Source organism: Phascolarctos cinereus, unplaced genomic scaffold (genome assembly GCF_003287225.1).
Source record: "Phascolarctos cinereus isolate Bilbo 61053 unplaced genomic scaffold, phaCin_HiC Scaffold_9;HRSCAF=440, whole genome shotgun sequence".
Taxonomy (NCBI): Eukaryota; Metazoa; Chordata; class Mammalia; order Diprotodontia; family Phascolarctidae; genus Phascolarctos; species Phascolarctos cinereus.
This window is the reverse complement of record NW_027556402.1, coordinates 211686325-211714043: the sequence shown is the minus strand read 5'-3', so window position 1 is coordinate 211714043 and position 27719 is coordinate 211686325. Positions and strand designations below refer to the sequence as shown.

The 27719-nt window shown below is 42.6% G+C and overlaps 1 long non-coding RNA gene across 1 annotated transcript in view; it reads right to left on the bottom strand.

The window, feature by feature from the left end:
- Positions 1 to 2081: 2081 nt before the first annotated feature.
- LOC110221132 (uncharacterized) overlaps positions 2082 to 27719 on the bottom strand; it is a 79370-nt gene continuing 53732 nt past the window's right edge. The window contains exons 2-4 of the long non-coding RNA XR_002328040.2: positions 5168 to 5332; positions 3487 to 3619; positions 2082 to 2164 (exon numbers count right to left, since the gene is read on the bottom strand). This is a non-coding gene — a long non-coding RNA (uncharacterized LOC110221132). The remainder of the gene's footprint in view (positions 2165 to 3486; positions 3620 to 5167; positions 5333 to 27719) is intronic.

Sequence of the window (27719 nt, the reverse complement as noted above, 5' to 3'; positions counted from 1 at the left end):
CAAGGTCCCCCAGCGGAGCAGCTGCCATTATGATCACACAGTCTGTGATACAAAAAACAGGAGAAGGAAACCACTGGGGTGGCTGGGGGTGGGGAAAGAGGAGGTACCCTTCAGTTAAGTGTTCATTTGAAAAATGACCTTCATAAGGCTCTGATTGCAGCTGTGGCTGCCTCAGCCTCTGTCCCAGGGGAGGAATCCCAGGCCACCCGAGGGAGCCCAGAGAGCTTTCAGGATAAGCTTTTGCATCATCTCTGGCCAGATGCTGCCATAGTCTGGGCTTGCAAGGCCTGGGCATAAGGAGTGGACCGGACACCCTTCGAGGTCCCTTTCTGCACACGGATTCCAGGAGTCCTTAGTTCTATGACACCTCTCTCCAAGTTGGGCAGGTCCTGACAGGGGCTTCTGCCCCAGGAACTGTAGGATACTAGATAGAGAGCTGGAAGAAGCACAGAGGCCAAATAGTCCAACCCCTTCTTTTACAGATGGAGAAACTGAGGCCCAGAGAGATTAAGTGACTTTTCCAAAGTTACACGGGGGGTAAGTGTCAGGGTGGAGGTTTGAACCAAGGGCTCGACTGCCTCTTTCATCTAATTCTAGACCAATCTAACACACCTTTGACACAACACTTGATGTGTGTAAGGCACTGTGCTAGATTCTAGGGATACAAAGACAGAGAGCAAAACGGTTCCTAACCTCACGAAGCTAGGGTTGTCCCAAAGAGATAAAAGTGAGACATGATGAAAAATATGATCATTTGAGGAGAAGAGAAAAGCATTATCATCTAGGAGAATCCTTAGGACAGGAGATAGCACATTGCCTGAACGTCGGAGAAAGCCAAGAATTTTTTTTAAGTAGCTGCATTGAATGAATACATGCATGAATGAGTGAATTTAAGCTCTTAGAGATTGAAGACTTTATCCCCAGCACTTAGCACAGAGCCTGGCACATAGTAGGGACTTTCGTAAATGCTTATTGATTCAGTGATTGTTTGAGCACGTATGGACCCTAGGAACTCCTAATGTAAACCCTCTTTGCTAATTTGTAAGTAAAATGAGTATCCAGGCTTTCCCTCCTTGATACTCAAGCAGCTCTTGTAACATCCCCAAGTAATTTTCCTGCCTCTGCTTCAAGCCCTTAAGTGATGGTTAGCCTACTGCCTACTGAGGCAACCCATTCCACCCTTGCCTAGCTGTAATTGTTAAAAATCCACTTGAGAGCCTAAATCTGTCTGTCTGCAGGTTCTACCTATTGGTTCTTGTTCTGTCCTCTGGAGACAAGCAGAAAAAGTCTAGTCTCTTTTCCATGTGACAGGCCTTTGTGATCTCAAGTCACCTAGAGTTGGAAGCACAGGCAGGTGCCTGGGGGAGGGCACAATGGAAGCAATGGTAAGAATAACTGGCAGGTCAGCTGTGGCTTTAAGTTAAACTGAAGTATCTTCCTGCTCAGTGTAAAGGTCCCAGTTCTGGGTGTTCGATCTTATCTGCCCCTGATATTACCCTGTATGTCTAAATCATGTGCTCATTTTGAGTTTATCTTTGTGTATGGTGTGAGGTGCTGGTCTATGCTGAGTTTCTGCCAGACCATTCACTTCATGATAGAAAACTGAAAAACTCACGGTGCAGATTGATGGATGCATGGTTGTTGTTCTCTCTCTCTCTCTCTCCCTCCCTCCTTCTCTCTCTCTCTCTCTCTCTCTCTCTCTCTCTCTCTCTCTCTCTCTCTCTCTCTCTCTCTCTCTCTCTCTCTCTCTCTCTCTCTCTCTCTCTCTCTCTCTCTCTCTCTCTCTCTCTCTCTCTCTCTCTCTCTCTCTCTCTCTCTCTCCCCCTCCCTCCTTCCTACTCTCTCTCTGTCTTGTTTTTTTTTTAAATATGTTCATACAAGTCTTCCCAGGTTTTTTTCTGAAACCACATCCTTCATCATTTCTTCAACACAATAGTATTCCATTTTATTCATGTAGGATAACTTGTTCAGCCATTTCCCAATAGATGGGCATTCCTTTGCCACCATAAAAAGAGCTGCTATAAATATGGAAAGCAGTTTGGCACAAATTCAGCATAGACCAGCATCACACAACGCTGAAATTTGTTTTGCATCATTTTATATTTGTAACAGATTTTGCATTTCTTGTCTTCTTAGTGGGTGAGGTGAAGGAGAATATCTGGAACTGAAAATAAAATAAAATTGAATTTTTTAAAAAGTGATCATGAAAATTACCCTGTCACAGCTTGGGCAGTACCTCAACTTTTTAACCTAGTATACAACTAAAATCTTCTCTAAATACCTTGGTCCCAGTGATTCTCCCTTAAGTTCCAGGCCCCGACTCCAGTTTCCTGTTCCGTTTCCCACCCCCACCCTAATACCCTTGGACAGATCTGACCCCACTGGCACTCAGTCTAGATCAAGCACAGTGGTTATTTGTAAAGCACCCTCGCATGGTGCCGGGTACACAGTTAGCACTTAATAAATGCTTATTCCCTCCCCACTCCCTTCCCTTGTTTCATTGTACAATTCCAAGCTCAGTTTCAGCCAATCAGGAAACAGGGTGATCGTGTGGGCAGGTATTTGAGAGTTGTCAGTAGCATGGACTCTTAGCTGTCTCTCCTAGCACCCTGTGCTCCTTCTCAGTATCCCACTTGGGGCTGGGGTGGAGGTCAGGAAGAGAAAAGGAAAAGGTGTCCCTCTCCTGTCTCCCTCTTCTTCTTTCAGCTTTGAGGTAACCTTAGACAGCTTTAATAGGAGCACAAGGGAGATAAGGGTCCCACCACCATGTGCTCCACTTAGACCGTAGCTGAATGATTGGGGCTCAGTTCTAGGTGCCACATTTTAGGAAGGATACTGACCAACTAGAGAGTGTCCTAGAGAAGAGCAGGAGGGCAATGAAGGGTCTAGAAATCCAACTACAAAACTGGGGCTTATCACCTTTTCTGGGTCATAGACCACTTTGGCAGTCTGGTAGAACTTAATGGACCCCTTCCCCAATGCATAAAAGAAAATGCATCAAATTACAAATGGAATTAGTTATACTGAGATGTAATTATCAAAGTAATTTTTTGAGAAATTAACAGACCCCTTGAAATCTATCCATGGTCTACTTGGAAATCCATGGACCCCATGTCAAGAAGCCTGCTATAGAAGCTGGTAGAATAAACTTGGAGTGCTTATCCTAGAGATTAGAACCCTAGGGGGCAACATGAGAGCTGCCTTCAAGTGTTTCAAGGGCTATAATGAAAAATAGAGATCGGACTGGTTCTGCTTGGCCCCAGAGGGTTGATCTAAAACCAATGGGGAGAAATTACAGAAAGACAAATCCCAAATATAGGGAGAAAATTCCTTAAAATTAGAGCTCTTCAAAAGAAGAATGTATTGTCACAGGAGAGAGTGAGCTCCCCGTCACTGGCGGTCTTTGAGCAAAGCTGGATGACCTTTATTGTTGCGGATGTAACAGAGGGGACTTCTGCTCTGGTATTGATGACTAAGGTGACTCACCAGGTACTTTCTTCTGAATGCTGAGGTTCTGTGAGTTTGTGATTCTATGTCCTCCTCTAGTACCTTGGAGGTACCAGAACACCACTCCAACTGTCCATCTGTTGTATCTCTCTCTCACTACATGCCTCCTTTTCTGGTCCAAGAAAAACAAAACCTGTTACAAACATGTATAGCCAACCAAAGCAAATCCCTATATTGATCAAATTTTTTAAAAAAAAATACATCACTGAGAACTTTTCATTGCAGAAAAAAGTATATGATGTACTTAGTATACATTGAATAATAATAATAGAATACCTATTAGAGAAATGACTATTAATAGCCAATGTTTTGTGGAGAACCAGAGTTCCCCCTTTTTCTAAAGTCCTCATTTCAAAGCTAGTCTCTGAAAGCTGAACTAACTTTCTCTTGGATCATGGTCAGATCCCACCCAACCTTACAAGGAATCTAATCTCAGGTGAATTCCTGCCCATTGTGTTCCACTCAAACAAGTTTGAGTGGAGGTAGATCTTTCCTGTAGATTGTCCAAGACTGGGGGTGGTCTGGGTGTAGAGATAATCTCTTTGGCCAAGAGTGATGTGATGTCACTCTTCCAGCCCCTCATTGGCATGAGCCCACTTTTTGAGTACACTTCTCATGAATTGTTAACCAATCAGAGTTGATTGCTACCCTCAGGAACACCGACTCTTCGAAACGCATGTAAACTCAGAGCCCTTTGCCTTGATGGGTCTTCAACATTCAAGAATGACCCTTTTTTCCCCCTTTCCTTTGGTGAGGCAATCAGAGTTAAATGACTGGCCTAGGGTCACACACTTGTAAGTGTCAAGTGTCTGAGGCCGGATTTGAACTCAGGTCCTCTTGACTCCAGGGTCTGTGCTTTATCTACTGCACCACCTATTTGCCCCTGATCTTTTTAATTAATAAATGCTAGCATTATTAATAAAATCATTACCCAGAAATAACGTCTCTCAAACTTTTTAAACATTACACATAGTATGGTAAATATGGCATTTTTAAACAGAACTTGCCAACCTCAAAACATTTCTGGCTTTGAACTTGCAAAACCGCCAGCAAAAATATCAGCTCCTATTGAAGGCAACCTGCAGATGTGTGCGTCTGCGGCTCACTTGTAGTGTTGCCAACTTAAACACGAAATGCCTCAAGGGAAAGGATACTATCCAGTGAGCACAAAGAGTTTGAGTCACTAATCTAAAGGACCCAAGCCCTGGACATTAAACTCGGTCAAGCCCAGGAAGTTCCCAGCTCATTGTATTCTCCAGACTGGGTCAGATTGCATTTAGTCTACAACTTTCACTTGGCCCCATAGTTTCTACTTTTGTGAATATCTAAATTGCACTTGACTCCTAACCCTTGGATTAACTTCCCAAATGCCTTTGTTGTTCAGTCCCTGAGCTTCCATGTAAATGGTGGGCTGCCCTGGGTCACTGCTTCTCCTTCTGCTACCAAGCAAGCCTTCCCATAGCCATGTGAGGCTTCACCAAGGATATTTATTAACAGACATTTATTAGCTGTGTGACCTTGGGCAAGTGACTTTACTCCAATTGCCTCAAAAAAACTAGTAAAATAATTTTTTTTTTTAAAATAGAGAATGGCAGCCTTCAACCCAGAGCTCTCCTGAGTCCTGGCCAAAAAAAAAAAAAGTGAATTAGAATCCACCCACCTAAGTACTCTTGTCCAAGCTGGTTAACAATCCTTGGTTCACTTTTAGCCAGTCGGGAGGCAACATGGTATAAAGGCAAGAGCGCTGGATTTGGAGTTAGGAGAACAGGTTCAAATCCTCACCTTGACGTATGATTTGGGGAAAGTTCCCTCTCAGCGACCCCCTCTGTAAAGTGAGAAGGGTAAATTAAAGGGATGACCTCTGTGGTCTCTTTCAGCTTGCAGTCCTGGGATTCTAAGGTCCTTCTGGCACGGATGGGACCACTTAAATCACTACTGGTTTATGACCCTTCTGCTGTCAAGAGGAAGACAATGAAATGTTAAGAGGTAAAGCCCATACCTTAAAATAATGCAGTACAACAAGCAGATGGAAGAAAGAGATATTGGGATTGGGGGCAGGAGGAGATCTGGGTTTGAATCCTGACTCCAGCTGTTATTAGCAGTGTGATTATGGACTTTGCCTCTCAGAATCACAGTTGCATCATTCATATTCTTTGCATAAACTATTTCTCAGGATTGTTGTGGGGAGAATACTTTATCAGCATTACAAAGACACAGACAGGTAATCTATTCTTATTGCTATACCCCCACCCCCCAAAAAAAGCTCCCCCAGACCATCTCTTTTATCACACTAGACCTGGGTAGTTAAGAATGAGAAGGAATTGTGGATTGTGATTCCTCCAAGGAAGCTCATGGAAGGCTGCAGCCTGTGCATCCCACTTCTTGGGCCAGTCTCCCCAACCCCACCCCCAGTGCCTGGACATTAAATGTGGAGAGATGGGGTGGGAGGGTCTCCGGTTTGGAGGAGATGGGGTGATGGTGGGAGGAAGAGCATGGAGAGAAGATAAAAAGAGGCCGCAAAATTGCTGATCCAAGATCCTGCCTCCATCCAGGGCTAGGATCTGAAAAATGAATTCTGTAAAAAATTTTACAGTCAAATTACCAGCAGCTTGGCTGCATGATCACCTGCAGGATAATAAAGGTTTCATGACATTTCACTTAATGGCCAGGATGCCAATGGGAGGGTGGGAACCCTTGGTCACCCTCCCACCCCAGGAAGTACCTCCCGTGCCTGGCCCTGGTGCTGTCCACATAACTGCGCCAGAAAGAATCACAGAATCATAGACTATCAGAGTTACATGCATCTTTAGAGAACTTTAAAGAACTGAAACCAAACCCATCACTTTACAGACAGAAAAACTAAGTCCTACAGAAGGCAAAGTGACTTGTCCCAGGTCAGAGTCATGTCTAGGGCTAGGTGACTGGGGCTTTGCTCCAGGGTGTTGACAATTGGGGGGTGGACTTCCTATGTATCTTTAGCCTCAGCTTTGCCCAAGGTCACAACCAGAAAGCAGCAGATCTGAAGTGTGAAGCCAGGAACTCTTTCCACACACCAGCAAAAGATGCTGTTTCCCATCCCTGGGCAACTCAAAGACAATAGGTGGGATTGGGGGAGGTCTGAAGGAAGAGATGAAGTAGGCCTGTCCCGAGCAGGAATACAGATGTGATGAATCCTCCAAGGCACCCCACCATCAGGAGCTTCCTCTTTCTATCCCCACATTCCTGGACAGAAATAAGTACTGATATCTGTCCTTAGAGGGCCAGTTCTAACCCAGACTTGAAAGACACTTCTCATCTCATCTGCATTTGAGAAAGACACATAGGTCATCACCCTGGGGTGAGGATGTGACCTGAATTTTTGGAGCACCAGGGACCTAGCCACAGAGACTTACACTCCAGATCCAAATCTCAAAGTCATCCCTGTCTGCTCCCTCTTCCCCTAGCATCCCATCAGTTATACCCCACTACTCTCCTTAACTCATTGCAACATGGATTTGTACAGTCCTATTGACTCTGTATCTCTCAAAAAGAAACCCTTTTTATTGTTCTGCATATCAACCTCAGTGAAGCTGAAAAGATCCTGAACCCCTAAAAAGATAACTTTTTGAAACGGAAGACATATCTCAGCATATACAAATAAATCATACCAATTGCAAGCTGCCCTTGGGTTTTATGCAAGTCACATTTAGGGGGAAATGGCATATTAAGATAAATAAGTGTGAGTCTACACACCACTGACAGAAGTGGGAATGAAAACTTGGACCACCAAGGCTGAGCTGCAGAAAGCTTCTGGGAGAACTGTCTGACTTAATTTCCCTACTCTCTCACACAACACACTGTATACCACAAAAAATGAGCCAGTCTGGCAGTAGTCCATCAGAAATAAACTCAGTCCAGAGGGGCGGAGTCAAGATGGCAGAGTGAAAGCAGCGACTTGCTTGAGCTCTCCCCCAAACCCCTCTAAATACCTGTAAAAAATGGCTCTAAACAAATTCTAAAGCAGCAGAGCCCACAAAAAAAGACAGAGTGAAGCAAATTTCCAGCCCAAGACAACCTGGGTGGTTGATCAGAAGGGTATATCACACCGGTCTAGGAGAGGAGTGCAGTGTGGCATAGGTGCAAAGGCTGCAGCAAACCTGGAGCAGGCCTCAGAGGACTGAATCGCAGGCAGCTGTGGAGGTTTCCAGACTTCTCAACCCATGAACACTCAAGACAACTGAGAAGGTCAGTGGGAAAAGTCTGTTTCTGGGGTGCTGAGAATGGAGCATGGGGTCTCAGCTCCAGTTTCCCGAGAACGCTGAGCGCGGAGCCTGGGGGGCAGCAGCTGCCTCCTGAGCTTCTGGCTCACAAACTGAGGGGGAATACAGTGGCTGATCAGAGAGGGTTTGCAGGGATCTCTTTGTCAGTACTGAGGCAGGAATCGCTTGCTTTGCCCGGGCTTGGATCTGGGTCACAGTTCTGGGCGGCGGTCCTGGGGCGAGGAGGAGCACTGACGCAATGGAGCTTGTAGTGGTTGTGAAGAGGAACCCCTCCTCACAGTTTCAGGACAGAAAGGAGTGCTTGTGGTCGCTAATAGACCAGAGCACAGGACAAGAAAGGAGTAAACACCTTGACCCTTATCATACCACCTTGGAAGAACTGAAAATTTACAGGTCCCTACAAGTATCTCTGAAAACAGCTGTATAAACCCCTGAAGCTTGGGACAGTACATTCTCCACATTGGAAGCAGACTCTTACCTTAACAAAGAGTTTAAAACTCAAGTAATTGGCTGGGATCATGAGCAAGCAGCACAAAAAGAGTCAGACTATATTATCTTACTTTGGTGACAAAGAAGATCAAAACATACAACCAGAAGAAGACAACAAAGTCAAAGCTCCTACATCCAAAGCCTCCAAGAAAAATATGAATCAGTCCCAGGCCTTGGAAGAGCTCAAAAGGGATTTTGAGAAGCAAGTAAGAGAAGTAGAGGAAAAACTGGGAAGAGAAATGAGAGTGATGCAAGAAAATCATGAAAAACAAGTCAACAGCTTGCTAAAGGAGACCCAAAAAAATACTGAAGAAAATAACACCTTAAAAAATAGCCTAACCCAAATGGCAAAAGAGGTCCAAAAAGCCAATGAGGAGAAGAATGCCCTAAAAAGAAAAATTGGCCAAATGGAAAAGGAAGTCCAAAAGATTACTGAAGAAAATACTTCCTTAAAAATTAGAATAGAGCAATTGGAAGATAGTGACTTTATGAGAAATCAAGACACTGTAAAACAAATCCAAAAGAATGAAAAATTAGAAAACAATGTGAAATATCTCATTGGAAAAACAACTGACCTGGAAAATAGATCCAGGAGAGAGAATTTAAAAATTATTGGACTATCTGAAAGCCATGATCAAAAAAAGAGCCTAGACATCATCTTTCAAGAAATTATCAAGGAAAACTGCCCTGATATTTAGAACCAGAGGGCAAAATAGAAATTGAAAGAATCCACAGATCTCCTCCTGAAAGAGATCCCCAAAGGAACACTCCTGGGAATATAATAACCAAATTCCAGAGTTCCCAGGTCAAGGAGAAAATATTACAAGCTGCCAGAAGGAAACAATTCAAGTACTGTGGAAACACAATCAGGATAACACAAGATTTAGCAGCTTCTACATTAAAGGACGCAGGGCATGGAATATAATATTCCAGAGGGCAAAGGAGATAGGATTACACAACCAAGAATCACCTAAGCAAAACTGAGTATAATCCTTCAGGGGAAAAAATGGTCATTCAGTGAAATAGAGGACTTTCAAGCATTCTTTGATGAAAAGACCAGAGGCTAATAGAAAATTTGACTTTCAAACAAGACTCAAGTGGAACATGAAGAGGTAAACAGGAAAGAGAAATCATAAGAGACTTATTAAGGTTGAACTGTTTACATTCCTGCATGGAAAGATGATATTTATAACTCATGAGACCTTTGTCAGTATTAGGGTAGTTGGAGGAAAAAATTATATGTATGTATGTAGATAGATAGATAGATAGATAGATAGATAGATAGATAGAGGCACAGGGTGAGTTGAAGATTAAGGGGTCATATCTGGAGAATAAAATTAAGGGATGAGAGAGGATTATACTAGGAGAAGAAGAAAGGGAGAGGTAGAATGGGGTAAATTATCTCACAAAAAAAAAGAAAAGAAAAGTTCTTACAGTGGAGGGGAAACAGGGGAAGGTGAGAGGGAATGAGTGAATCTTATTCTCATAGGATTTGGCTTAAGGAGGGAATAACATACACGTTCAATTGGGTATGGAAATCTGTCTTACCCTACAGGAAAATAGGGGAGAAGGGGACAAGAAGCAGGGGGATGATAGAGAGGAGGGCAGATTGGGAAAGGGGTAATCAGAAGTAAATACTTCTGAGGAGGGACAGGGTCAAAAGAAAGAATAGAATAAATGGGAGGGCAGGATAGGATTAAGGGAAATAGAGTTAGTTTTTCACAACATGTCTACTATGGACGTGTTTTGCATAACTGCACATGTACAATGTATATTGAGTTGCTTGCCTTTTCAATGAGGGTGGGTGGGGGAGGAAGGAAGAGAGAAAATTTGAAACCTAAAGTTTTAAAAACATGTTTTAAAAAAAAGTTTTCACATGCTACTGGGAAATAAGAAATACAGGAAATAGGGTACAGAAGTCTATCCTGCCCTACAGGAAAATAGAAGGGGAAGGGGATAAGAGAAGGAGGGAGAGATAGAAGAGAGGACAGACTAGGGGAAGGGGTATTCAGAATGCATGCCATCTTGGTGTGGGTAGGGGGACAAGATGGGGAGAAAATTTGGAACTCAAAATCTTGTGGAAGTAAATGGTGAAAACTAAAAATAAATAAATTTATGTTTAAAAAAAATTTAAACATGCTAGCTTTGATATCCTTGATGGCAAAAAAGTGAGGAATAAAAATCTTTGCAAATCTAAAAATAAATAAATAAATAAATAAACAAACAAACAAATAAATAAATAAATAAATAAATAAATGAATGAATAAATAGATGAGTAAGTAAGTAAGTAAGCAAGTAAATAAATAAATAAATAGACAGATAAATAAACTCAGTCCAAGGCAAGATTAGATACCTCCTTTTATCTATCATGATTAGATGGATTCCATTAAGCTTTTGGTAGCCCAGCTGTGTTCCTCTACCCCCTTACTTGTTGTTAATAATGACTTTTTTGAGGGCAAGAGCTTAGACATTTGTAGAAAGCACATTATTGTGTCTTTGGAATCATAGACCCTGGGTTCATGTCCAACTAAAGCCTTTACTATCTATTAACTTGAGGAGGGTGGCTAGGGTGAGGAGGAGGTTCTGTTGAAGGAACTGGGGATATTAACCTGGAGAATAGAAAATTTATTAGGGATGTGTGAGCTATCTTCAAGCATCTGAAGGGTTGGCATGGAGAAGAGGGTTTCCCTTTTTTCTGCTTGTCCTCAGAGGACAAACATAGCAGCAATGAATGGGAAGGAATTTTTGCCAAGAGGTAGATTTGAGTTCAATTTAAGGAGGAACTTTCTAACAATCCTACTATCTTACTAACTAAACAATTAATAGCAATAAGTTATATAGTAATGGGAAGGGCTTCCTTGTGAGAGAGTGAGCTTTGAACCAAGATTACTTATTGGGGGTTGCTGTAGAGTTGATATCAGCTCAGATAAATTGGATTCAATGCCCTCTGAGGTCCCTTCCAGTTCTGAGGTAAGATGGGATCATGAAAAAGGACAGGCCAGATCTTTGCTAATTGATTAATTTTTCTCTGTCCACCCAGTCTCTCAGCTATTTGTGGTATTTCTCAACCCCCAAAAGAGAAGTCTTGGTTAAATGTGCCATTTTAACAAGCAATAGAGCAAATTTAGTGAAGTGGTATGATAAAAACAGCCCTGGACTAGGAGTCAAATGACCTGGGTTCAAAACCTGATTCTGCCTTTTACTAACTGTGCGGCCTTGAGCAAAACATTTACTTCTCCTCTGTAAAATGGAAAAGGCTTAAACTTGACAGTGTCTAAGGTCCTTCTGAACTATGACATTCTTTGACCCACTGAACAAAGAGGTCATCCAGTAATAAGGGGAAAGGATGCATCTGCCATCTTGTCACTATGGGGAAGCCATCCATCCTGGTGCACCAAATACTATAGGGATGAGATCTTCTTGGGCGCCCAGACTTAGGGAATCTCACTAGTGAGGTATGTCCATTCCAATGAGCTAATCAGACCTCCCAATAGGCCAAGTTTGTGGGAAAGCCAGGTTTGAGATTGTTATGTAAGCAACAAGCCTTCCACATGGTACTCCTCATAACTGAATCCACCTTGTCCCTATGAGGTAACCTCTCCTCCTCAAGTCCCTCTCTCCCCAACCAGCTCCCTAACCAAAATTAGGCTTACTCTGTTCCTCAATACCACCACTAATAGTGCCTCTCACATTTAGAACTTGATTTGTTGACAAACTAATAAATATGATTTATAAAAAGTGCCCAGAGTTCGCTAATGATGGCACATATGGTGGTTTCATTTTGTGAAACTGGCATTTGCATTCGATTATGATTATGTCTCTGTTCCCCATGCTAATTAGTCTGATTAGGCAGATAACGTCGTCCATTATTAGGAGCTGGAGGAGGAGGAGGAGGAGTTTCCTGCCAGAGGGTGACTAGGGGTGCAGGCAAGCTCAGCTAAGGAGAGGCCATCCAAGCTACCCTGGGTGGAGGGTGGGAGTGGATCCTGATCACCCACATCTGCCTAAGAGCATCCCACAGCTCCACATTCCCTTACTTTCCCAAATCTAATTAAGTGCAGCTTGTTAGTGTGAATTTCTTAATCGGGCTTAATCTTTCCAATGAATCCAGAATTCAGAGGGTGCCAGAAAATGTTCCTTTCCAGCTCTTCATTCACTACATAGACTGGTAGGAAGGAAGGAGAGGGACCAGAAAGAAGCCACATCAGTGTCCTTCTTGGTGAGTCTTTTATGTATCAGCAGAAAAAAAGTCTTGAACTCTATATGCTGAGCCCCATCAGTCCCAGCTGTGGTAGGGCATGACTATCTCTAAACAAGATAGTGACCTAGTCCTCACTGCAAGCAGGGACAGCCCCATAGCCAAGTAGTAAAGTTGGCAAAGTCTATCCTTGGACCCCTGGTGCCCCATGCATGAAGGATATCTGGGTCTCTCTTACCAAGAGTGCTGCCTCTTCAGGTATGAAGTGGTCTTTCACTGGAGGCATTCAAATAGGAGCTGGATGGCTACCTTTTGGGAATGCTATAAAGATGATTTACAAATTATATGAAGCTTGGATGAGATGATATTGAAAATCTCTTCCAGCTCTCAGAGTCTAGTATTCTATTACCTTATGAATCCCTAATGATGAATTTCATGATCAATGGGAGTGGGAGATGTTTTGGAAAGAGTGGATAGTCTTTTTAGAAAAACTCAAATCATGCTACTGGTCACCCATTTATTTTATCTATGGCTAAGTCTAGCTCTAACACAAGTGCCTAGCATCTGGATAGTTACAGAAACAGTGCTTGTGTCCAAGAGCCAATCCATGGAGGCATCAGTTCATGAGGCAGTGGTATAGTGGAAAGAATTGAGAATCCAAAAATCTGAGTTTGAGTTCTGGATCTACCATTTACTAGCCATATTGACTTGGATAAGCCACACTAAGGTATCTGAGCTTCATTTTCCTCATCTGCATAATGGGGATGATAATCCTAAACTCTTAGGTCCTACATCTATGATCCCATAATCCTATGTCCCTAACTCACAAATTTGTTATGACAATACAATCAATCACTTTTAATCTACAAAACACTATGTAACTGTTGAACATAAGCTCTTTGAGGGTAGGTGCTGTTTCATTTGTGCCTTGTATCCCCAGCCCCTAGAACAGTTCTTTAGACCTACTTGATACTTAACAAATGCTTGTCAAATTGAATCGAATTGAAATACGAATGGTTATTAGTAGCAATAATAATAAAAGCTGTCCACAAAAGGAATTGGCTACCTAGGACGGTAATGAGTTCCTTATAACCAGAAGTCTTTATATTGAGGCTGGATGCCCATTTGTTAAGAATATTTATAGAAGAGAGTCGTGATTTAGATAGATGTTAGTTTCTAAAATTCTTTCCAACTCTGTGCTTCTATGATTCCATATATATGTGAGTTCTTATAATTACATGAGTGATAATGATGATGATATTCTCCTAGTAATGTCCTCCAATACCACAAGTTATCCTGCAGTCTTGAAGACTTCCAAGTTACCACAAGCTCTTGCAGGTCCTACCAAGCTGGGAACTTTTTGGAGTGTAGACACAGAGATGGACTGTATTATGTTGTCTGAAGACCAACCTTGCTCATATTGGAAACCCATGTCCTCAAAAAGTATGACACTGGGGATAAATTTTTTTGGCTATAGCAACTCACAAGGACCTTTCACTAAGGTGTGCAGGAATTGAGATCACTTCTACTTCCATTCATGGAAGCAGCACCTACAATGATGAAACCACAGATCAATCACTGAAATATTGAAGCAGAGCCATAACTAGGAATTTTCTTGTGGTCTGGGCAAATGCAGCTGACAGCACCCTCACCACCTTTTGGCACTCTGCAACAAAGGCCCAGTTGCCCATCTGGTTCTGGTTCTGCATTGAAGTAGTCTTTTCATGATAATAATGTAAGAGTTGGACCACAAGGAAAACTGAGCTCTTAAGGATTCATGCTGTCAAATTGTGGTGCTGAAGAAGACTTTTGAGATTCCCTTAGACAGCAAGGAGATCAAATTAGCCAGTACTTTTAATTAGTTCAGACTATTCATTGGAAGGACAAATAGTGAAGCTGAAGCTTAAATACTTTGGCCTCATGATAAGAGGATAGGATTCACTGGAGAAAATCCCTAATGTTGGGAAGGATTGAAGGCAAAAGGAGAAGGGGATGGCAGAGGATGAGATGGATAGATAGTGTCATGGAAGCAAAAAACACGAACTTGGGACAGACTTTGGGAGATAGTGGAGGACAAAAGGGCTTGGTGTGCTATGGTCCATTGGAAGAGTTGGACATGACTGAGTGACTACACAACAAAAAATGTTGATATTAATATTAATGATAATGATGTACTTTGGCTTGTCTTTGACTATGTTCCCTTGCTGTCTGAGAGGGTTAAGGGGCCTGACCCTGGACCTTGGTCCTCTCCTGGCAGTTATGTGGTACCAAAGGGAGAACTTTCCAGTGAGGCCATTCAGATGATGGAAGGGGTAACCGAGGGAAGATGTGAAGCTCAGTCACCCTTGAAATTCCACCTCCTTCAAAAAACCCTTCTGTATTTATTTCTGGATACCTGTCTCTAGGGGAGAGGTAGCCCTCTCTACTCAACTGCCCCTGGCCTCACCCTCTTCCTTCATTTTCCACCTATTCACTCTGCACACTGACTTAGTAGCCATGCCTTTCCCTACCTTCCTTCCCTTCCTCTCTGCACTTTATCTCAGGCCAAAAGTCCCAGGAGGCAGGGACATTTATTTTCTATGGTGTCACGAGAAGTCACAAGATGCACCAGCTGCTGATGTCAGTGTGGATGGCAGGAAGAGTACTCCAAGCCACAGGAGTGTGGGGCATCAAATATTCAGGTCCTTTATGACAAACAGGTAGAGGGTTTCATTCCTAAACTCATGAGAGATCATTAGAATCAGGCTTAAATCTCTCCTCCTGATCAACTGCACCCCATCCCAATCCTCATAGATTCCCCTTCTCATCAGCCATCTTCCATCCTGGAGAAACCACTGCCCTGAGGCCCCATTTCCCTGCTTGATGACCCTCTCACCCCCCAATCACTGTCTCAGGAAGGGTCCCACCCATGTGCCTCCCCACATGTGCCTCAAGTCCCTCTCTGGGCATCTTCTCTTTCTTCTCACCAGCCGCTTTGACCCTGTGGAGGTACTCTTCCCCCTCCCAACACCTGAATTGCCAACTTCATTTTATGTGATACCTTTTCCCATTAGAATACAAGGTTCTTAAAGGTGAAGACTGTCATGTCTTTTTTTCATTAGTATCTCCATCATTTAGCATAGTGCCTGGCAGACAGTAAGTGCTTAACAAATCTATCTATCTATCTATCTATCTATCTATCTATCTATCTATCTATCTATCTATCTATTTATCTATCTATCAGGGTTCTTAACCATTTTTTGTGTCCCAGGCTCCTTTGGCAGTCTGATGAAGCCTATGAAACCCTTTTCAGAGTAATGTTTTTAAATATATAAAATAAAATTCATAAAATTCCAAAGGAAAACAATTATATTAAAATACAATTACCAAAATATTCTTTGTAAAAAACAAGTCCACAGGCCCCAGGTTAAGAGTTCCTGGTACTATATTCAAAATCAACTAATCAAGAAACATTTATTAGGCACCTACTGTATGTCAGAAACCATGGTAGGCAGTGGGGATGCAAAGAGAAAAGTAAATCAGTCCCTTCCCTCAAGGAGCCTGTGATCTATCTAGAGAAACAACAAAATACACTTATAAGGAGATACAAAATATATACATAGTGAATTTGTTACTGATGGAGTAGAAGTTGCTAGCAGCTAAGAAGATCAGGAAAACCTGCTTGGAGAAGGTGGCTCCTGAACTGACCTTTGAAAGAAACCAGAGACTTTAAGAGGTGGAGCTAGGGATTCATGCATCAGTACTAAGGAAAGGCTTCATCTAGAAGGATTTCTTGAAGGAGGTACCATTTCCCAAGCTGCTGAGGCTCACATCCTCCCTTTGTTACTGTCTTATGTATGAGAAAGTAAGAAGCACAGTTTGGTTGGACCATAAAATGTGTGACTTGAAAGCTAAGTTGGGAGCAGGTTGAGAAAGGCTTTAATGCCAAACAAAGGAGTTTGTATCTGAGCTGAAAGGCAATAGGGAGCCACTGGAGTTTCTTGAGCAGAATAGGGACATGGTCAGACCTGTGCTTTAGGAAAATCACTTCTGTAGCTATAATGAATGATAGATTAGAGAAACTTCAGGGAAACCAATTAGAAACTGATTAGGATAGTCTAGGCAAGAGATGATGAGGACTTGAACTTTAGTGAAACATTAGAAAAGACATTAGAGATTACCTAGTCCAGTTACCTCCCTGGATGTCTAACTGTCTCACAGATGTCCAGAAAGATTAAGTGATTTGCCAAAGGGCACAGTAGTAGAAGTTGCATAGCCAGGATTTGAACCGGATCTTCTAACTACAAATCTGGTACTCTTTCTACTGCAGTAGGCTCACATTGGCTTTTGACTAGGACCTCAACCATGGTCTTACTTGTTTCACTCAACGTCATTGGTTGTCTCTCATGTCACTCCAACACTTTGACTATGCTCATAAAATTCATATATCCCTCATTAAATTCTAAACTCCTTAGCGGTGGTGACTGTCTTTTACCTGTTTTCATGTTCTCAGAGCTTAGCACAGTGCCTTGCACATTTTTGTTATTCAGTCCTTTAAGTCATATCTGACTCTTTGTGACCCCATTTGGGGCTTTCTTGGCAAAGATACTGGAGTGAGTTGTCATTTCCTTCTCCAGCTCATTTTATAGATAAGGAAACAGAGACAAACAGGGTTAAATGACTTGCCCAGGGTCACACAGCCGGTAAATGTCTGAGGCCAGATTTTGACCTCAGGAAGATGAGTCTTTCTGATTCTAAGACTAGTGCTCTATCCACTGTGCCACCTAGCTGCCTTGTACATAGTAAGTACTTAATAAATGTTTATTGAATTGAATGGTTGGCTATCCATGGATCAAGGTAGGACCTCAGAACTCTGTTCTGGTTCTCTCATTTTACAGATAGAGAAACTGAGGCCTTTCAGTGAGACATGTACATGCTCTACTGTTTGCCCCTCCCTCAATGGGACCAGTGTTGCCTAGACTGCAGACAGCTATGACCAGATCATTGTTGCCCTGACTCAGCCAGGACTTTGGTTCCCCCTGCTGGTTTCTGTGAATTATATAGACTTGAAATACCCTTCCTTCCTTCCCACTCCACTCATGTTTCATACATTAAATCCCTCTCTCCTCATTCCCTTCTCCAGCAGAAACTTCAGCACCACATCTATATTCCAAGACCAAGCATCCCCTCTATCAGCTACAGGGCCTTTCTCCTCTCTGCCCTACTGCCTCCTGGGGTATAGAGACAGGGCTCCATTTCCCTCTCTGTAAAACAAAGGGGTAGACACTTTCCCGGCTGTAATAGTTTTAGTCTCGGGCCCCTTCTAGCATTGACATTCTATATTCAAAGGCTTCTCCTAGATCTGACATTCTATGTTTTAAGGTCCCTTCCAGATCTGACATTCTATGTTCTCAGGCTGTCCAAGCTCCAGCATTCTAGGAACCTTAGACTATTTGTCTCTGGGCACCCACACTGCCAAAATAGATGCATGGGAGTGGGCAGTCCCAACACTGGAAGCCCTAAACATGATGAAGATGGGATTTTTAATTCCATTGTCCCCAACCCCACTACAAGTGCTCAAAGAGCCAAGGTAAGTTGACTCCATCTTGCCAAACATCTGCTCCTGCCTGCAGTGTCAATAGGAAACAGATACAAAATGGTACCTTAGAGTTGGGTCAATTATTGGTACAGTAACAGGATGGACCTCTTATAAGTGCCCTAAAGGATAGGAGAGTTGCAAAAGGGAAAAGATCCTAGGTTCTCATTCTAGCCCTGTCAGTCACTTGTAGAACCTTGGACAAATCCATTTCCCTCCCTGGGTTTCATCTGCCTCCTCTACACAATGAAAGGGAGGGACCAGAGACAAGCTCAAGATCATTTTTCAGCAATGCCTTAATATTTACAAAGTGTTTTTCTCACAGCCTGGTGAGGTAAACAGAACAAGTACTGTATTGGTGTCCCCATTTTACCAATGAAGAAACTAAGCAAGAGAGGGGAGGGACCTGTCCATGGCCCACCTGTGCTTTCCCATACCATACCTCCCAAGGTCTCTTCTGGCTTAGATGTTCTAGGGTCCTCTGCTAGTGACCCTCTGTTGGATGCCTATGTAAATACAATACTTGGTAACAGCAGGGGAAGGCAGGGTGAGATTGTAGGGTCATAGATTTAGAGATGGAAGGATCCTTAGAGGCCATTGAAGTCATTATGTTGATTTGACAGATGGGGAAACTGAGGCACAAGGCAGTGTAGTGACTTTCCCAGGGTAATATTGCTAGTGTCTGAGATGAGATTTTTACCCAGGCCTTCCTGACTCCAGGTCCAGTGTCATTTCTGCTACACCAGGGAATCTTAACTTTAGAGTTAAAGAGACCTCAAAAGTCATATAGTTCACTCCTCTCATCTTATAGATGAGGAAACTGAAGCTCCAAAAGGCTGAGGGACTTAGCCAAACTTACACAAGTGATAAGGGGCAAAGCAGGGATTCAAAATCAGTTCCTCACTATACCCAAAGAGCTTATCACATTGTGTATACCCTTTGATCCATCAATGCCTCGACTAGGTCTACCCAAAGAGATCAAAGAAGAGGAGAGGAACCATATGTACAAAAATATTTATAGCTGCTCTTTTTTGTGGGGGCAAAGAATTAGAAACTGGTGGATGCCCATCAAGTGGGAATGACTGAAAAAATTGTGGTATAGGATCATGATGGAATACTATTGTGCTATAAGAAATGATGAACAAGATGGTTTCAGAAAAACCCGGGAAGACCTATATGAACTGATGCAAAGTGAAATGAGCAGAACCAGAACAACACTGTACATAGTAATAGCAATATTGTAACAATGATCAACTACAAAAGACTTAGCTACTCTGATCAATCCAATGATCCAACATAATGAATGGATGAACTCTGAGTGCAAATTGAAGCATTTTCCTCACTTTATTTTTCTTGTTTTTTTAAAAACATATTAACATGGGAATGTTTTGCATGACTTCACATATATAATGAGTATCATATTGCTTGCCTTCTCAATGACTGGGAGATGGTCTAGAGGGAGAGAGATAATTATTTAAAATTAAAAATGATTTTTTAAAAATTGAAAACATTTATAAATTAAACAAAAAACAAAATATGTTCCTCCAACTACACATTTAGTGTTCTTTCGAACGCACTGCCATTCCTTCCATTGCACAAGGAGGCAGTATGGTAGAGTGGAAAGAACACTGCCTCTGGAGACAGATGACCTGGGTTCAAATCCCCCTCCCCTAAAATTTACTACCTTATGACCTTGAGCCAGTCATTTAATCTCCTTGGGCCTCAGTTTCCCCATCTGTAAAATGAGAAGGTGGGACTAGATGGTTTCTGAGATCCCTTCCAGTTCTAGGTCTATAGTCCTATAGAACCAAAGCTTCTTAGAGACAAAAGGGGAAATGGAGGCCCAGAAAGGAGAAGGCAGTTGCTCAAGGTCATAGAGCTAATAAATTGGGAGCCCAGACCCAGAACCCAAGACTCTAATTTCTTGTCTCAGGCTCTTTCTGGGCTACAGAGCCCTTGATGCTGAATGACTGCTTAGCTAATCAGAGTGCTTTCTTGCGGGACTAGCTTTCCACAAAGCCTCACAGGGTTTGGCTCACCTCATCTCATCTTCTGGCAATAACAAAGAGATGAGGGGGGGAGATGGACTTAGCCTTATAAATCAGAGATCAGCCTGACCCCCTTATTTTATAGGTGAAGGCCTAGAGAGGGCAAGGTATTTTCCCAATTAATGTCACAGTCTATCAATGGTAGAACCCAGACCAAAACACCCTCCTGATCCACAGCTCAGGGCTATTTCCCACACACCCCAGTGCCTAGGGAAACTGTTTCCACACCTTGACAGTTCCCTCCAGGCTTCCAAAGGGGAAAGTATAATGAGTCCCATTTAACTGTTGTTTGTATGGCTCAAACAGCTCTGTTTAATTTTGTCCATGGATTGGAAAAAGTTAATTTCAAGCCTTGTTTCCCCTGCGGCAGCAACAACCTTTCAAATTGCTCGTTCCTGGTGAAGCAGACCAGACTGGTGAGAAAGACAGACAGCTAAACAGACAGACAGGCAGGCTGGCTGGCAGGCACTCACTCCACTGCACAGCAGCTGGCCTGGATGGACGAAGGGACAGACAGGCGCCACCGATGGCAGCTGAGCTTTAATCACACTCTCAGATAGCTCATTTTCTCAATGTCAACATGAGGTACCAGGAGGGAAAAAAAATAATTTAAAAAATGAATTCTTTCAGTTGATAAGCTGGCTTCACCTCCTAGCTTGCTCAGGAGACACTGGGTCTTTGGCTTCCCTATAAAATACTGTGTTCATAATATTTTGGGGTGATTGTTATATGCCTAAGTTTTCATTAATATAGAGAATTCAGACAATCAATATTCATCTATTAAGTTCCTGCTATATCTCAGGTACTTTGCTATGCTCTGGGGGTATAAAAACAAAAAACAAAATAGTTCCTGTACTCAAGGAGCTTACCTGAGGAGCATGGCAGGGTATGGGGGTGGAACTCATGGTGTGGAAATTCTTTCCACCAATGCAGATTGGCAACTCATCTGTAACTTCGAGGTGTTAGTAAACATCTAGTCTTAGAGGGTTGCCTCAGTCACTGAGAAGTTAAACATCTTGTCCCTGGTCATATAGCCCAGTGTGTATCAGAGACAGAATTTGAACCCAGCTTCTTTCATTCTAACAACTTGTATTTCTATAGTTCTTTGAGGCTTGCAAAGCACTTTCTTCCCCTGGAGAGGGAGGGGGCTCAAATATTATCATACATACACACACACACACACACACACACACCCCTACCTTTTTACAGAGAAATAAACTGAGACCTAAAAATATTAAGTGAGAAGTATCAAAGGTAGGCTTCCACCTTAATAAGTCACATGATTTAGAGCTAGAAGGGACCTCAGATATTATCTAGTCTGACTCACTCATATTCCAGAGGAGGAAACAGCCCCCAGAGAGATGAGGTTCAAGGTTATGCAGTAGGCAAATTATGGGGGCTGGGAATCAAACCCAGGTCCTCTGACTTTGAGCCCAATTATCTTTCCACCACACTACACCTCCTCCCTGTTCTTCATTTTCCTCTTCCCAAACGCCACCCAAGAAGAGATCAATCAGGAGAGGGAGGGAATGAAACACTCACTTCCTCTTCTCACAGCAGCGCCCAAGTTTTATTAGTGGGCAATTGGCTTTTGGGAAGATGCCGGCTGGCTGCCCCCAGGCTAGGGCCTGATATGAGAAGAGGCCAGGAATGAAGCAGTGGGGATTGATTAGAGTGTTCCATATCCTCTGCTCCATGAGCACACACACTCAGCCACAATCTAACACGCCGCTGAGCTGAAGAGACAAGAGAAATTGGATTCCTTCCTAATATTTAACCTTCAAGTCAGCTCTAACAGTTGTTGATACGTTATTCTACCAGTGAGGTACACAGTGGCTTTCCTTCATCCGCCACCACTGAAAAGCATTTTGATCTAGTGAGATATAGGCACATAGAAATGTAAATGATAAGAGAATTGTGTTGGACTGATGGCCAAAAGGTGGCCCCTTTCTCGGAGAGGCATAAGTTTTAGGGAAGGTGCTTACCTCTGTGAGTAGAGAAGCTGGATGTCAGGACCATGGACAGGGCCAGTGTAGCAGTAAGGAAGGGCTAGGGGTGTTGGGGGAAGGAGGGGAGCAAGAATGGGAAAAAAAAGTACATGGCAGCTTCATGCTTTTCAAACTCCCCTATTCTCTCCCCCCACTACCACCACCACCACAATCACCTTTCGAAGAATCGTAGATTTAGAACCGGAAGGGACCTTAGAAACAAAAAACTGAGGCACCGAACATCTTTTGCCCCGGGTCACACAGTTAGTAAATATCTGAGGTGGGATTTGAACCAAAGTCTTCCTGACTTCCAAGTCTAGATAGATATCTAGCCACACTGTTCCATGATGCATCTCCCAGCACCTACATAGTTCCTAGGACATTACACCATGAAGGAGGGTCTCCTGAGAGGGAAGTTGCCTGGTGCCTTGCTCCAGATGGACCTAATGCCTGAAGGGGGCTGTCATTATTCAAGCTGGGGCAGAGGTGGTGGCGATATAAAGGAGGCTGAGGCTACCTCCCTTCCAAGTGCTCAGATAGGTAGGTGACCTTTGGAGACCCCAATCTTGTTCAATCTTGTCTATCACTTTCCTTTTCTTTTGAACAGCTTGATAAAAACCATAATCCACTCCACCCTCCAACCAAAGTTTTCTTATCTCTGGACTTCTACAGGCAGCCATGGTTTGAGAATTGGCTGACTAGCTGGGTGCCCCCGTTTCCTGAAAGGGTCATGTCTCCCTCCTTCCTTCCTTTATCCCTTCCCCTTCTTCATCCTCACTCTCTTTCCCTTCCTCTTATTTCTTCTCTTCAACCAGCTCCTCATTTTCTAATTTTCTACCCCTTCTCTTCTTGTTCTTTCTCCTACCCCTTGCTTCTCCTCTTCTTCCTCTTCATCATTTTTCTATTTCCCATTTCTCTTCCTCCCTTCTCTTTTATTCTTCCTCCTCAATCTCCTCTCTATCCCCTTTCTCTCAATCTTCTTATTACTATTTTATCCTTTCCCCTTCCTGAAACTCCAAAGTTTCAGGGGAAGACAGGAAAGGAAGGGATCTTTTCTCGGGGCCAAAGCCCTTCTCAATGCCAAAGTGGATAAGAGGATGCTACAAAGCCCTTTTCCAAATACCTTGAAAGGCTGTGCCCACAGTCTTTCTTCCTTTCCCCAAATTTCCAAGAGCAATAGTCCCCTGGGAAGTTCATAGCAGGGCTGGGAAGGAGACTATGAAGGCCTGATCAAGAGACACTACTTTCCAAAGAGGCTGTCTATAAACCAGCACCTCAGGATAGCTGATGTCCTTGGGAAATCCAACTCTTCCTTAGCAGTGGCTCCAAGTGGGCACTGTTCAATCAATTAATCAATCAATAAACATGTATCAATGCTTTATTATTTATGTCCTAAACCCTGAGGACACAGAAAAAGGCAATTCACACTGTAAAAGAGGAGACAACCCATAAACAACATGTATTCTGAATAAAGTGGAGGTAGTATCAGAGGGAAGACACTACCACACTAGGAAGTGTGACTGAGAAATGGTTCTGGCAGTCTTTAGCTGATATTTAAAGGAAGCTAAGAGGTGGAGTTAAGGAGAGAAAGCTTTCCAATCTTGGGAGGCATGGGGGTGGGGAAGGGAGGGAAGGTGGCAGCCAGTGAGAGTGCATATTTGACTGCATATTGTCTCCCCCATTCGATTGTAAGCACCTTGAGGCCAGTCATCTTGATTTTTGTCTTGCTACTGGACCATGATGACTCTGGAGGAAAGAATGAGGCTGATGACTTTTGCTAAGCACTAACTCATTTATATCCAATTCACTCGCAAGTCATGACCTCACTCTCATGATGTCATTGGTTGAATGAAGAATGAACAACAAACAAACTACAGCCACTGAGTTATAAAAAGGCTTTAAAAAATCGGGGCAGCTAGGTAGCGCAGTGGATAGAGCATCGGCGCTGAAGTCAGGAGGACCTGAGTTCAAATCCGGCCTCAGACCAAACACTTGACACTTACTAGCTGTGTGACCCCAGGCAAGTCACTTAACCCCAATTGCCTAACAAAAAAAAAAGCTTAAAAAATCAAATGAAGGGTTTTATATTTGATCCTGAAAGCAATTGGGAGTCACTGGAGTTTATGGAGGTGGAGCTGGGGGCAGGGGGAAGGGGGCCGGGGGAATTGTGAAATTGTTCCATGGTTAGACCTGTGCTTTAGAAATGTAACTGTTGATTCAAATGTGGAAGTCTTGGAGTCTGGAGACCTGAGTTCTAATCTCATCACTGCCACTAATTTGCTGTGTGACCTTGAGTGAGTCATGACCTGCTCTGGACCTCAGTTTCTTTATCTGTCAAATAAACAACACAGTTCCCTCCTGGACCTTCTGCCAATGCTCTGATGAGTCTTGAATGAAATAATGTCCATGAAGGCACTTTCAGAAAGCATTGAGGCAAATATAAGTGATGGGTTTTGATAATAACCAGTAAATAATCATTATTGTATAAGCTCTTTATCATAAGATTATAGGATTTAGAGTTGGAAGGGCCTGCCTGAGAAAATATCCAGCCCAATCTTCTTGTTTTACATAGAAGGAAACTGAGTCCCATGCAGGGACAGAAATTTGCCCAAGATCCCACGGATATTTTTCTCCAGTCAAATTCCCTCTCCTTAGGGACCTCCAAAAGGGTCACTGGAGCTCAGTTAGCCAGGCCAGCCTGCTGGCAGCCACCAGGCCCTGGAAGAAGGGGGGGGGGCTGTAGGGAGGGAGGTTAAGCACTGGGGCACAAGCATTTGCATGTCAATGGGTAAGAAGATTTCCACGGCCCCACCTTCTGCATTTTCTAAATAAATATCTCCCTGGGAAGATATTTATAAGAGAAAGACTTTCAAAAAAATAATAATTTCTTTGGAAATCTCCCCACATTGCCTTCAAAATTGTTTTGAAGTGATAAAGGGATTTTCACAGGAAAGAAACAAGTCTCTTGACAGACTGAATCTAAGCCTGAATTTGAGAAAGGAAGGTTTGCCCCTAAAATGGTTCCTTTCGAGTGAGACAAAGGAAGATTTGGTGGCCAAAACTCCAGCCATAACTGGGTAAGACTGCACTAATTTAATCGCCCTTCTTCAAGAGGTTGCTGCCTCCCCTGCTTCTAGGGCCTCCTACCCCTCTGTGATGCTTTGACCTTGGGGACTACATCCAGCAGCTCTCCTTGAACCAATATCTTGGAAAGATCCCTACTCCTGTTTCTCATCCCCAGGCCCAGACAGGTTGGCAAATGTAAGGTTGTTCTGATCCTGGGCCAAGCCAGTGCAGTAAAAATGACAATGGACTTGAAACCTGGAGACCTTAGCTTGGCCCTGGGTCTTGGTACTTATTTAATTGAGGGAGCTAAGTGGAGGACTGGATAGAGGGCTGGGTCTGGAGTCAGGAAGACCTGAGTTCAAATCCAGCTTCATACACTTACTAGCTATGTGACCCTGGGCAAGTCACTTAACTTTTGTCTGCCTTAGTTTCTTCAACTGTTGAAAAGGGATAATAATAGCATCTACCATGCAGGGTTGTTGTGAGAATCAAATGAGATAAAATTTGTGAAGCACCTGTGTGCTTAGCACACAGCAAGTGTTTAATAAATGTTTGTCCCTTCCCTTATTACTGAGTCTCACTACTCACCATGTGATCCTGGCAAGGTCATAATCTTTCTTGGCCTCCAGGTCTTCATCTGTAAAATGAAGGAGATTGGACATCCAAGGCCTTTCAGAACTTGGCTAAATCACTTCCCTGTTCAGAGCCTCATTTTCCTCATCTGTAAAATGGGGATACTGTGGAGACTTCATAGGGTTTTTATGAGCTATTACAGTAAGTTCCATGAAGGTAAGAACCTTCTTATCTCAATTTTATATCACCCCTAAAGCACAGTGATCTGCTCATAGTAAATGATAAATAAATGTGTATTAAACAGTTTTAAATGGCAATATATATATATATATATATATGTATATATGAGATACATATCTGTGAACAATTTATAATAGTAATATATGTGTAAAAATAAATTGTGATACTGTGAAATGTGAGCTATTTTATAATAACTAGCATTTATGTAGCACTCTGAGGCTTACAAAGCAATCTACATGTTATTTCATTTGATTCTCAACAAACCTAGGAAATCAGAACTATTATAATCCCCATTTTACATATGAGGAAACTGAGGCAGACAGAAGTTAAGTGACTTGTCCAGGATCACACAGCTAGTAAGTATCTGAGCCCAGATTTGAACTCAGGTCTTTCTGGTGCCAAATCCAGTGCTCTTTGCACTGTGCCACCTAATAGCCTAATAATAATTGTATTGTCACTCCATTCATCTCTCCATCTCCATCTTTTTCTCCCTTCTATCACCACCAATGACAGTGTAGTATAATAAATAGAATACTGGTCTTACCATCTGAAATACGGGCCCAGATTCCAGCCCTGACATTAACTAACCTTGAGCAAATCACTTACCCTCACTGGACCTCAGTGTCCTTATCAGTAAAATGAGATGGTCAGATTAGGTGATCTCCAAGATAACTTCCACCCTAAGGTTCTAAGAAGACACATGGCATAGTGGATCAAATGCTGGACCTAGTGTCAAATCCCAACTCAGGCACTTACTATGTAACCCTGGGCCAGTCCTTTAACTTCTGTTGGCCTCAGTTTTCTCAACTCTAAAATGGGATAATAATAAACTTACTTCACAGAGTTGTTGTAAAACTCAAATGAGGCTATACATTAAAGTGTTTTGTAAAACTGCAAACATTGTATAAAATGGCAATTACTATTATGGTCTATCGGATTAAGAGAAAGAATAGCTAGAATCCATTGGATCAATATTAAAATACTTTGTAAAAGCATTTTTTAATCAAAATTCTATAGAGGAGGTCAGCTTATTGGGAAACTCCCAAGAATGAAATTCTGAAGATACAAAGAATACTCTATTGAGGAGACAAAAAAGGAGAGTTGTTGAAATCAAAGAATGTGGATGCACAGGATACTCAATCAATTCAGACTTTTAGAAGACTGGTGCAGAAAAGAACATAGGTACAGAAGATGAAGGTAAGGGCTGGGTGAATACAGAAGGGCAGCATAGTCCTATAAGAATAGTGTCCGAAGGGCTAATCCTCAGAGTGAATTGAGGATTGGGATGAAAGCTGAAGACAAGGGTTAGGGGTTTTTTTTAATTATATTGGGGAAAATCTCAGTATAAGAGAAGATAGGACCACTGCTTGAGATACTAGGAGATGTTGAGAAAGCAGAACTGTTAGACCCTCACTTTGCATTCTGAGAATAGTCATTGGATTAGAAAGAATGATTTTTTAAATGACTAATAGGAAGCTGAAACATAATATTTGTAGGGAAGTAATATTTTTCAAAACCATTTGTCTGACTTTAATAACTTCAAGTCCACAGACCTAGATGAATCCCAGAGCAATGGAAGAACTAGAAGAAGTGACTGCTCTGCCATTGTTAATGGTCTTTGAAGACTTGTGGACACCATGGACCACAGAAAATGGCAGAAGTTGTCCTGATTTAAAAAAAAAAAAAAAGAGAGAAGAGAAGAGACTCTTCAAAGTAAAAACTGGTGAGTTTAACTTGGAATCCCGGCAAAGTTCTGGAACATTGTATTAAAGGGAT